Source organism: Erythrolamprus reginae, chromosome Z (assembly GCF_031021105.1).
Source record: "Erythrolamprus reginae isolate rEryReg1 chromosome Z, rEryReg1.hap1, whole genome shotgun sequence".
Lineage (NCBI taxonomy): Eukaryota > Metazoa > Chordata > Lepidosauria > Squamata > Dipsadidae > Erythrolamprus > Erythrolamprus reginae.
In genome coordinates this window covers 103,269,330-103,280,691 of record NC_091963.1, presented here as the reverse complement: position 1 = coordinate 103,280,691, position 11,362 = coordinate 103,269,330, and positions in this window count along the sequence as shown.

The following is an 11,362-nucleotide window of genomic DNA, read 5'->3' as shown; positions in this document are numbered from 1 at the left end:
GGGAGTAAGGAAGAGAGAAAGAAAATCAAAATCTAGTTTGAAACTAACTCAACTATTTAAGCGGCATTTTGATATTGATAGAGTTGCCCTATTATGAGCTCACTGTTATAGACACACAGTACAGTATTTTATTTTGAAATTCTCTGAGGCAAAACAGGGTGGGTTTTTTGTTTCTTTGTTTCTTTGTTTCTTTGTTTGTTTCTTTGTTTCTTTGTTTGTTTATTTGTTTATTTGTTTATTTGTTTATTTGTTTATTTGTTTATTTGTTTATTTGTTTATTTGTTTGTTTGTTTGTTTATGTATTTAATATTTCTGTGCCGCCCAGTCCCAAAGGGACTGCCGCTCAGACACTATACTTTTCCGCCCCCCCCCCAAAAAAAAAATTAGAGGGAACACTGTTTGGGGGGCAACAGATTAGGAAGATGAGGAACATATTTTATCAAGGCTGAATAAATGGTTTCTCTTCCTATGTTTGGATCAACAGATTCAGCAGTAAAGTAATTGTAAGAAAAGCAGGGGAGCGAATTTGGAGACTTTACACAAACTCAGCAATTTCGGCAGCTGCCCATCCTGTCCATCTCCACTCCACCTTCCCAAGAGCTTTGAGGTCTGCACATACCCCAGTGTACTTGCTACACAGCACCTGCTTAAGAAACCTGACCATCCCCCTGAGAGGCTGCAAAGTCAAAATATCTCCTGGATATTCCACTTCAGGATGTGTTACGATAAACTTAGCTAGCTAAGAAGGACAGCTGAGAAGGAAGAGCGGATCTAAAAAAGGATAGACATGGAAGCAGGGTTGGAAATAGAGCTGAGGGTTGATTCAGAAAGAGTGTTTTCTCTACAACAATAATAAAGAACCATGGAGTTGTAACGTACAGTATACACTTTTTTTCACTCAAATAAGAGGAGGTTTTGTTCACGGCAAATAACAAGCATAGGAGGCAAGGGATCCTGCCAAAGAAATAGCGTTTAACTCCTGTCTTCCTGTGCTGCAGATCAGGAAGTATTGGAAGTACATCTGTTGTTTATATTAAAATAAAAGCTTAATCCTATTCAGTAACAGGAGCTTTCCTCCTCCGTTATATTAAAGTTACAAGATAAGTTAATCCCGCCCTATTATATGCATTCTCATAAAGATGTACTTTGCAAAGTACATGTTCTCTACAGCAATAGGAAGTCCATATGAAGGCAAGGCAGTGACACCCTTCACATAAGCACATTGTTTTAGTGATAGGATATTTTTAGTAGTTTCTTATCCCTACCAATGGTGCTCATGGAAGGAGCCTCCCCAAATACTTTTTTGTAATTGAGTGCACTGGCAAAAACCTTTCAATTGAAAAGCATCTTTAGTCAGACATAGCTACTAGGAAGAACAACTTCAAAATATGCCTCTTCTCAGGGTCCAAACTGACACTGATCATAGTTATCATAAAAGGACGATAACTATCCTTGGTCAAAGAAATCCTGCTCCAAAAATGTTGTGTCAAACATAAACGTGACCAATTACGGTTGCAAGAAAATGGAGGAAAACCAGCAATGCCATAAATGCAATTGTGGGAAGTCACCCCACTCCTCCTTGAAGAATGAAATATTTTGAGGAATATTAAAAAAGGCAGAATATTATATTTCACTAAATCAGTGCTTCCCAATTATTTTCTGTTACACCCCCTCCCTAGTAAGAAATAAACATTTTGTCCCTCTTCCCAACTCTCCACTGGGACAATTGTGTGCAATATTTGGCATGTTTTCACTGAAAAAACTCAAACGGCTTATCAGCGTAATTGGGGTGTAATGTCTTTAAGTGATGCCTTAATGTATTTGGCTTCACACTGTCTGCTGCCAACATTTTTAGACACAGTAAATATACCAGTCTTTCCTCATCTCCCACCATAGTCACAGTGAAGCCAAGTGCTATGTATGTTTCATCATATTTCCTCGTCTTAGTTTTTGGGAGACTTTCTTTCTTTCTTTCTTTCTTTCTTTCTTTCTTTCTGTCTTTCTTTCTTTCTTTCTTTCTTTCTTTCTTTCTTTCTTTCTTTCTTTCTTTCTTTGTATGCCGCCCCTCTCCGTAGACTCGGGGCGACTTATGTTTGTCTCATTACCTCTGTTTCTCTCCTCCTTTTTTTTCATCCCTGTTAAATATTTTTCTGTAGGGTCTCTTAAGGGTTTGTTATCTGCACTTCATATCTCCTGTTCTGTGCTATTGTTCGGCGCAAAAGAACACCCCACCCCAGGGGGGCCTGCCCCACTATTTGAGAAGAGCTGCCCTAAATGAAGAAATGGAGAAACATGTGTTTTTTAAGAGACAGGAAGCAGACTCAGTCTTTCTTAACAGGCCCCAGCAGATATTTTGTGCTCGTTAAGAAAAATTGGACCAGCCTATTTAGGAATCAGCCCCAGTCTGCCTGCCCCCAAGCAGAAAATGAGGTCATCTTTTAAAAATGAAGATTTGGTAATCCATTCATGACAGGATATTTTGAAACAAAGTCAGAATGGTAGGATTAGAAGCAGCCAGGACAGTCGAAACCCCCAAAGCAGTCCACACCTCACCTAAACAATGCCAGAAGTTGACCAAGATTACCTCAGACAAACATCTAGGATTTGCATTTCCCCTTGTGCCTGTAGAACCAGCTCTGACTCCTACATGGCCCCCAAATGACCCCATAGGAATTTGACAACAGCCAATAGAATATTAAGGATATGCTCTTGCACAGGCACAGGATGCTCAAATAAAAAGCCCAGAGAAGGTTTTTAGTCTCTCCACTCTCAAATCCATTTTGTCAGTTGCACCAGAGCCATAAACGCTGGTGATTCTGTTTAACATTAAATCATCTTTCCAATTAGCCTCCATGTTTCCAGTATCTTTCTCCCAGCTTGGAACTGAACCAGATGGATATTTCCTTCAACACAACTACCCACTGACAATGTCACCAGCAATATGGAGGCACAGATTTTGCTAGAACCAATCTCCATATCTTGTCGATGGCAGTAATGAAAGAAAATAATGTAGAAATATTAATAGCAGACATCAGTGACTACACAGTGACATATGTCTGTAAATCACCTCCTATAATATTTTCATTCACTGAACCACCAAATAAATTAGTTAATTTCTAATAGGTGATTTCAACTGTCCTAATAATCTGAGGGGCTATAAAGATAACAATGAAAGCAGAGAGACCATAGTAGAATGGGTGGAATCCAACTAACTATCACTTTCCAAACTATTAGTGTCCTTTAACAGTATAGAAGAGAGGTTACACCCAGGGGTGGGCAGTAGGCAGGACGGGGTGGAACACAGTTCCACTGGTGGAAATGAAAATGTGTGCACAGCTCCACTGATCGGCCGCTGTCACTTCCTGGATTACTGGTCTTGGCTCAGCTCTCCTTTTTTCCCCTCCTGCTGCATCTGCGCTCCTTGCTTTTTTCCTCTTTCCTCCTTCCTGGCCTCGGATGAGTTTTCCTCTCTCCTGCCCAGCTCCCCTCCAGCCTCACGTGGCCACCTCCTGTCTGAGGTGCAAGCAGAAGGCGTGGGTGGCAGGATTTGTGCTTCTGGCAGCACCCATTTACCTAGCTACCCTGCAGGGGGGGACCCAGGAAGGAGAGCGCAGGAAATGCGAAGCAAATTGTCATCCCAGCAAGCCACACTGGTAAGGTTGTAAGTTGAGGACTTAACAGTTCACTTGAACAATGATGACCATTCAAACCATTCCGACCTGGTCACATGGCTGGCAAGTCACTCCTACCAAGTCACATGATCATTAAGCCACACCCACAAAATAAGCCACACCCACAGTGTGGCAGTAAAAATTTTGGCTGTCTATTACAGTGGTTACAACCCTAGCCTTATTTTCATAAGTGAGAATATAGCGCATTAATGCTTAAAGTCAATAGGAATGCCAATATCAAAGACTCAACATTGAGGTATTCTCAGTAATCGGCAGCCAAATTTTTTACTGCCACACTGTGGGGGTGGCTTATTTTGTGGATGTGGCTTAATGGTCATGTAACTGGGTAGGAGTGGCTTGCCGGCTATGTGACCAGGTGGGAGTGGCTTGAATTATCATGAACTGTTAAGTCCTCAGCTTACAATCTTACCAGGATCGCTTGCTGGGATGACAATTTGCTTCGTGTTTCCTGTGCTCTCCTTCCTGAGGCACCCTCCTGCCTCAGGCTGGGTAGTTAGATGAACGGGTGCTGCCAGAAGCATAAATGCTGCCAGCGCCGCTTCCAAACATGTCTTCTGCTTGCACCTCAGGTGGAAGGTGGCTGCGTGAGACAGGAGAGAGGGAAACTCATCCAAGGCCAGGAAGGAGGAAAGAGGAAAAAAGCAAGGAGCGCAGACGCAGCAACAGGGGAAAAAAGGAGAGCCGAGCCGAGACCAGTAATCCAGGAAGTGAGAGCCGCCGATCAGCTGGAGACAAACATAAGTTGCCCCGAGTCTACGGAGAGGGGCGGCAAAGAAAGAAAGAAAGAAAGAAGGAAGGAAGGAAGGAAGGAAGAACGAAAGAAAGAAAGAAAGAAAGAAAGAAAGAAAGAAAGAAAGTCTCCCAAAAACTAAGACAAGGAAATACAGTGATCGCCCCGAGTCTTCGGAGAGGGGCGGCATACAAATCCAAATAATATTGCGTCCCCGACCATTGCGAACAGGCTAATTTGCGATTTTTCAACCCGGAAGTCAAAACACCATCTGCGCATGCGTGCCCTTTTTTTCTATGGGCACGCATGCGTAGATGGCGCCGGGCAGATCAGCAGCTGGGCGGCTTCCCTAGGTCTTCCCCCTCTTGTCGGGCATCAGCGAGGAGTTTCCCCACCGCCCACGCAAACTCCTCGCTGCTGCCGCTTCGCTCGGGCCGCTTCCCAGCTGAGTACTCAGCTGGGAAGCGGCCCGAGCGAACGGCTTGTCCGCAGCCTGCCTGCCCGCGCGCCCGCGGCTCGCGCGCCCTTCTCCCGCCCACGCCATTCGCTGGGGCCGCTTCGCAGCTGAGTACTCAGCTGGGAAGCGGCCCAAGCGAACGGCTTGTCCACGGCCTGCCTGCCCGCGCACCCGCGGCTCGCGCGCCCTTCTCCCGCCCACGCCGTTCGCTGGGGCCGCTTCCCAGCTGAGTACTCAGCTGGGAAGCGGCCCGAGCAAACGGCTTGTCCGCAGCCTGCCTGCCCGCACGCCCGCGGCTCGCGCGCCCTTCTCCCGCCCACGCCGTTCGCTGGGGCCGCTTCCCAGCTGAGAATTCGCTTCAGGACTCAGCTGGGAAGCGGCGCAAGCGAGCGGGGTGGGCGGGCGAAGGGCGGGCGAGCGGCAGCGAGGAGTTTGCGTGGGCGGTGGGGAAACCCCAGCGCCGCTTCCCAGCTGAGTCCGGCTCCTCGCTAGCGCTGCGGAAGTAAAAACACCATCTGCGCATGCGCAGATGGTGTTTTTACTTCTGCAGCGCTACTTCGCGAAAACCCGCTCGTTGCGGGGGGTCCTGGAACGGAACCCCCGCAATGATCGGGGGATCACTGTATGACGAAACGTACATAGCGCTTGGCTTCACTGTGACTATGGTGGGAGACAAGGAAAGACTGGTATGTTTACTGTGTCTAAAAATGTTGGCAATGGACAGCGTGAAGCCAAATACATTAAGGCATCACTTAAACACATTACACCCCAACTGTGTTCCACCCCGTCCTGCCTACTGTCCACCCCTGGGTATTCTACGTGAGATTACTGCTGCTGTTTTATCACAAACTAGATTTTAAACAAAAACATAAACAGAGGATAGTCAGAAACAAATAATGGAAGACAGGAAATCTGATAATCCTCTTTACTATAGGCAAGCTGGAAGCGGCAATAGACAAGTGTAAGAATGACAAAGCAGCTGGTATTGATAAATTTCACGTTGAGTGGATTAAACATTTTTAACCTAAAACAAAAAAAGTTTTTCTCAACCTCTACAATAGATGTTTAAATATTGTTCATATTTATTTATTATTTATTTATTTAATTTTTATGCCGCCCTTCTCCTTAGACTCAGGGCGGCTTACAACATGTTAGCAATAGCACTTTTTTTAACAGAGCTAGGCTATTGCCCCCACAATCCGGGTCCTCATATACCCAAGTTATGGAATGATAGTCATACTTAAACCAGACAAGCCATCAGAGGATCCAAAAAATAGCAACAGCAATAGAACTTAGACTTATATAACGCTTCACAAAGCTTTACATCCCTCTCTAAGCGGTTTACAGAGAGTCAGCATATTGCCCCCAACAATCTGGCTCCACATTTTGCCAACCTTGGAAGGATGGAAGGCTGGGTCAACCTTGAGCCTACAGAGATTCGGTCTGCCAAACTGCTGGCAGCCCGTGATCAGCAGAAGTAGCTTGCAGTACTGCATTGTAACCAATGCACTCTAACCACTGCACCACTTAGGCTTTTGGTGCTATGGCCCAGATCATTTCTCAGTTATTATATATAAGGTACAGTGGTACCTCATGATACGAACTTAATTGGTTCCAGGAGGAGGTTCGTAAGGTGAAAAGTTCGTAAGACGAAACAATGTTTCCCATAGGAATCAATGTAAAAGCAAATAATGCGTGCAAACCCTTCAGGAAAATCCCAAACTTCAGAAGGGAGGGGAACAGAGGGCAGGGAGGAGCAGCTAAAGGGGGCGGGTGGAAGAAGCAAGGCTAGGCTAAAGGGTGAGTGGGAAGGAAGAAAGGCAAGGGGGGCGACCCTCCCTTTTCTTTCTTCAAAAGACACCGTTTCAGTGCCTTTGCAAGCATGCAAAATCTTTACTCCTCCAAGCTGCCCCTCCCTTTTCTTTCTTAAAAAGACACTCTTTCAGTGCTTGCAAACACGCTGTTCTCCTAGTTATTTAAATGGAGTCTTTTCCCCCTCCAAGCTACCCCTCCCTTTTCTTTCTTCAAAAAAGGGGGGGGAAAGAAACCCCTTCATCCCAGCAGCAGTGGCTTGGGTTCGTAAGGTGAAAATAGTTCGGAAGAAGAGGCAAAAAAATCTTAAACACCGGGTTCGTATCTTGAAAAGTTCGTTAGAAGAGGCGTTCGTAAGATGAGGTACCACTGTATTTGAATGTTTAATCCTGAACTGATTATCTAAAATATACGCAACAAAAGTTGGCTTCAGAGCTGGCAAAAGCTTTGCAGCTCAAATTCTCAACCTAGCATATACATGGCTTTGAATGGAAGAAAATCACAGGAATGGTGCTCATAGATCTCACCATGGCTTACGATACAGTCAACTATGCAGCCTGTTGAAGAAACTCCTTCACCTTACAAAGTATTTTATATTCACAAAATTATAGGATGCCTATTATCATAGATATCAAAGATTTTGTCAACTTTCAGGAACAATCTCACACTACTCACCAGAGCCTACAAAACTTTTACCAGACCCATCCTTGAATACAGTTCATCTGTCTGGAACCCATACCACATCTCAGACATCAACACCCTTGAAAATGTCCAAAGATACTTCACCAGAAGAGCCCTTCACTTCTCCACTCGAAACAGAATACCCTAAAAAGGAAACTATCAATCCTAGGTCTAGAAAGCTTAGAATTACGTCGCCTAAAACACGATCTAAGTATTGCCCACAAGATCATATGCTGCAACGTTCTACCTGTCAATGACTACTTCAGCTTCAACCGCAACAACACAAGAGCATGCAACAGATTCAAACTTAATATTAACCGGTCCAAACTTGACTGTAAAAAATATGACTTCAGCAACCCAGTTGTCGAAGCATGGAACTCATTACCTGACTCAATAGTGTCAACCCCTAACCCCCAACATTTTTCCCTTAGACTATCCACGATTGACCTCTCCAGGTTCCTTAGAGGTCAGTAAGGGGCGTGCATAAGTGCACCAGTGTGCCTTCCGTCCCCGGTCCAATTGTCTCTCCTTATCTCATTTATCTTTTCTTCCTTTCAAATATGTTCACCTATACTTTTATATCTTTTCTTCTATTCTTTTCTTTATTTATATTATTACATATCTATTCTCTTCAATGTGTATTATGTATTGGACAAAATAAATAAATAAATAAATAACAACACTATTGATGAAGAACTCTCCCACAGGGAAGTACTGTATATTAGCTCCTATGCTGTTTAATGTACATATACTAATGATCAACCACTGTTAGGAACTTGTTTATATCAACAAACTGGCAACAATAGTGTAGAGCATAACTTTCAAGATTTCAAGAAAAAAATTGACCAAGGCTCTGGTCACATACTCCAAGGATAACCAGTTGAAGCCAAATGGCCTAAAAGCACAACCTTGTACTTTCCATTTGAAAAACCATAAGGCATTAAGAATACTGCATATATGATAGAATGGAACCAGCACAGAACATTGTGTTTTTCCAAAGTATCTGGAAGTAATTCTGGTCTGCACACATATCTTTAAGAACCAGTTTTAAAACCAGACAGAAAATATTGATTCCAGTACAAAAGGTGTATTCTCTAGCTAATATCCCTCCTTCAAAATTCTCCCAGAAAAAAAAAGTAAGAATGAGTTTAAGCACAACAGTACAGTTTTGGTAGATAAACAGCAAATAGCCACGAGAAATTGAGATAGCTAAAGGCACTTTGAATTCAAATCAGGGCAAAGGAGAATATCTGAAATCCAGATGATAGGATTTGAAAAGGAGGTAGCATAGGATGAATGATATGTACCAGAATAAATTGGAAAAATAATTAGGAAATTTGGATTAAGGATTTGATATTTGATATTATATTGTATTGTATTCTAATTTGAGGTATGTGAATTTGAATCTCTGTAAGGTATGGAAAAACAATAAAAATTTATACCCTCCCTTCCCCCAAAAAAATTCTGCCAGGAAAGTGTTATGCAGAAACAGTGAGTTAAAGTGACATCGACAGAAATTTTACACTATTATATGGCCATCAACCTTCAAGGTCAAGACTGAGATTGAGAAACAGTTTCCTCAAAACTTCCATCTCTCCTAACAATCAATCACCACATATTGCCCACAATTGAGCATAGCCACACAATTGTCACCTGGTCAAGAACAAAACTATCCTCTATGGACATTGCTAAATAGACCAGGCACTAAGGTAGGGAGATCAAAGGATAATCTTTAAAAATGGGGCTTTCCTAGAAGATATTCTGTGAGAATGTGGAGAACAATCCATCTCACATGTGCTATGATGCGTACAATAGCCTTCAACATGTATGCATGATGGCAAAAAAACCAATGCTGTTGATGTGGCCCGATATGGCCAAATGTCATTTAGTTTCAATCCTATTTATTTTATATGCTTTTTTATATGTGCTATACAGTGATACCTCGTCTTACACACGCCTCGTCACACAAACTTTTCAAGATACAAACCCGGGGTTTAAGATTTTTTTGCCTCTTCTTACAAACTATTTTCACCTTACAAACCCACCGCCGCCACTGGGATGCCCCACCTCCGGATTTCCGTTGCCAGCGAAGCGCCCATTTTTGCATTGCTGGGATTCCCCTGAGGCTCCCCTCCATGGTAAACACCACCTCCAGACTTCTGTGTTTTTGTGATGCTGCAGGGGAATCCCAGTAGGGGAATCCCAGTAGCAAAAAAAACGGGCACTTCGCTGGCAACAGAAGTCCAGAGGTGGGATTTCCCAGCGATGGGAGCCTCAGTGAAATCGCAGCATCGCAAAAACACAGAGGTCCGGAAGAGGGGTTTCGAGAACTTCGGTCTTTTTGCGATGCTGCGATTTTACTGATGTTCCCTTAGCTGGGAAACCCCACCTCTGGACTTCTGTTGCCAGCAAAGTGCTCATTCTTGCGATGCTGGGATTCCCCTGCAGCATCGCAAAAACACAGAAGTCTGGAGGTGGGGTCTCCCATGGAGGGGAGCCTCAGGGGAATCCCAGCAGCGCAAAAACAGGCGCTTCGGCTGGCAAAAGGGGTGAGATTGGGGCTTGCACGCATTAATCGCTTTTCCATTGATTCCTATGGGAAACATTGTTTCGTCTTACAAACTTTTCACCTTAAGAACCTTGTCCCGGAACCAATTAAGTTTGTAAGACAAGGTATCACTGTACTTTTATTACCTATTTTATATTTATTTTATTTCCTTAATATTTTAGGATGTATGTTTATAATTTACTTCTGACACGAATAAAGGAGAATCCCCACCAGTGCTCATGTTCATACTTAAGGTAAGGATACCGTTCCGATGATTCAATTCATACTTGGTTTGATCCAGTGGTAAAAGTACCAGGCTAGAAACCAGAAAACTGGGAGTTCTAGTTCTGCCTTAACCATGAAAGTTTGCTGGATAACTTTGAGCCAGTTATTCTCACTATGTCCAATCTAGCCCACATGGTGATTATGAAAAATAAAGATGGAAGTAAGGAGTATTATGTACATTCACCACTTTGAGATATTTATAAAAATAATAAATATGAAATAAAATAAACAAATAATTTTTAAAACAGCATGAAGGAAATATTATTCCAGCTGTTTCTCTCAGATTGAGAAAAGATTCAGAAAAAATGAGCCACAAAGTTCAGCCAAGAACAAAAAGAAGAAAAGAAGGAGGAAAAACAAACACAGAAAATTGAAACTAAAAAGATAAAAAATAGATTGAATTTTCCAGGAAAAGAGCTATAGATCTGTAGAAAGTGATTACACACACACACACACACACACACACACACACACACACACGTCATTGAAGAGGAATAAAAAAGCCCTATCCAATCATCCAATTTTTCTCCTCATTGAGTCTAAATTAATCTGGTTATTTGTGATTCAAAAAAGAGCTGCAACTTGCATGAAGGGCACTTTTTGTGGTGAGCGGAGCAATGGGAATTGTCAAGAATTATCACTCCAAGTACTTTTTTGCCTGCTTATGGTCTTTCTGTTTAATTTGTTTAGGAAAGGAAATATATCTGAAAGGATGACTCAATAGATCATAAGTTATTTCATATAATATGATACTAAACAAAAAAGGACATAGGGGTACAGTTTTACAGTACAATTTTAGTGGTAATGTATGCATGTAAAGAAACAATCTATTGTAAATTGCAATCACCCTTATAAAAATTGCTGTAGACTCCCATATTAAATTTAGGTCTAAAGTGTTGAAGACTTAGTCTGGGTTGTTACTTCATTATTTAGTATAATATAACATAATATAACATAGAAAATTGAGTTAATTGGGCAAACTATGTTTAAATTAACTATGAGTAACCATAGTTCTAATAATAAAGCAATTGAATGTAAGGGGCGTGCGTAAGCGCACCACTGTGCCTACCGTCCCTGTCCTATTGTCTTCCTTTGTTATTTTTTAATCATTACTTATCTAATGTTTTATTTGTACAAATTACCACCCTATAATTGTT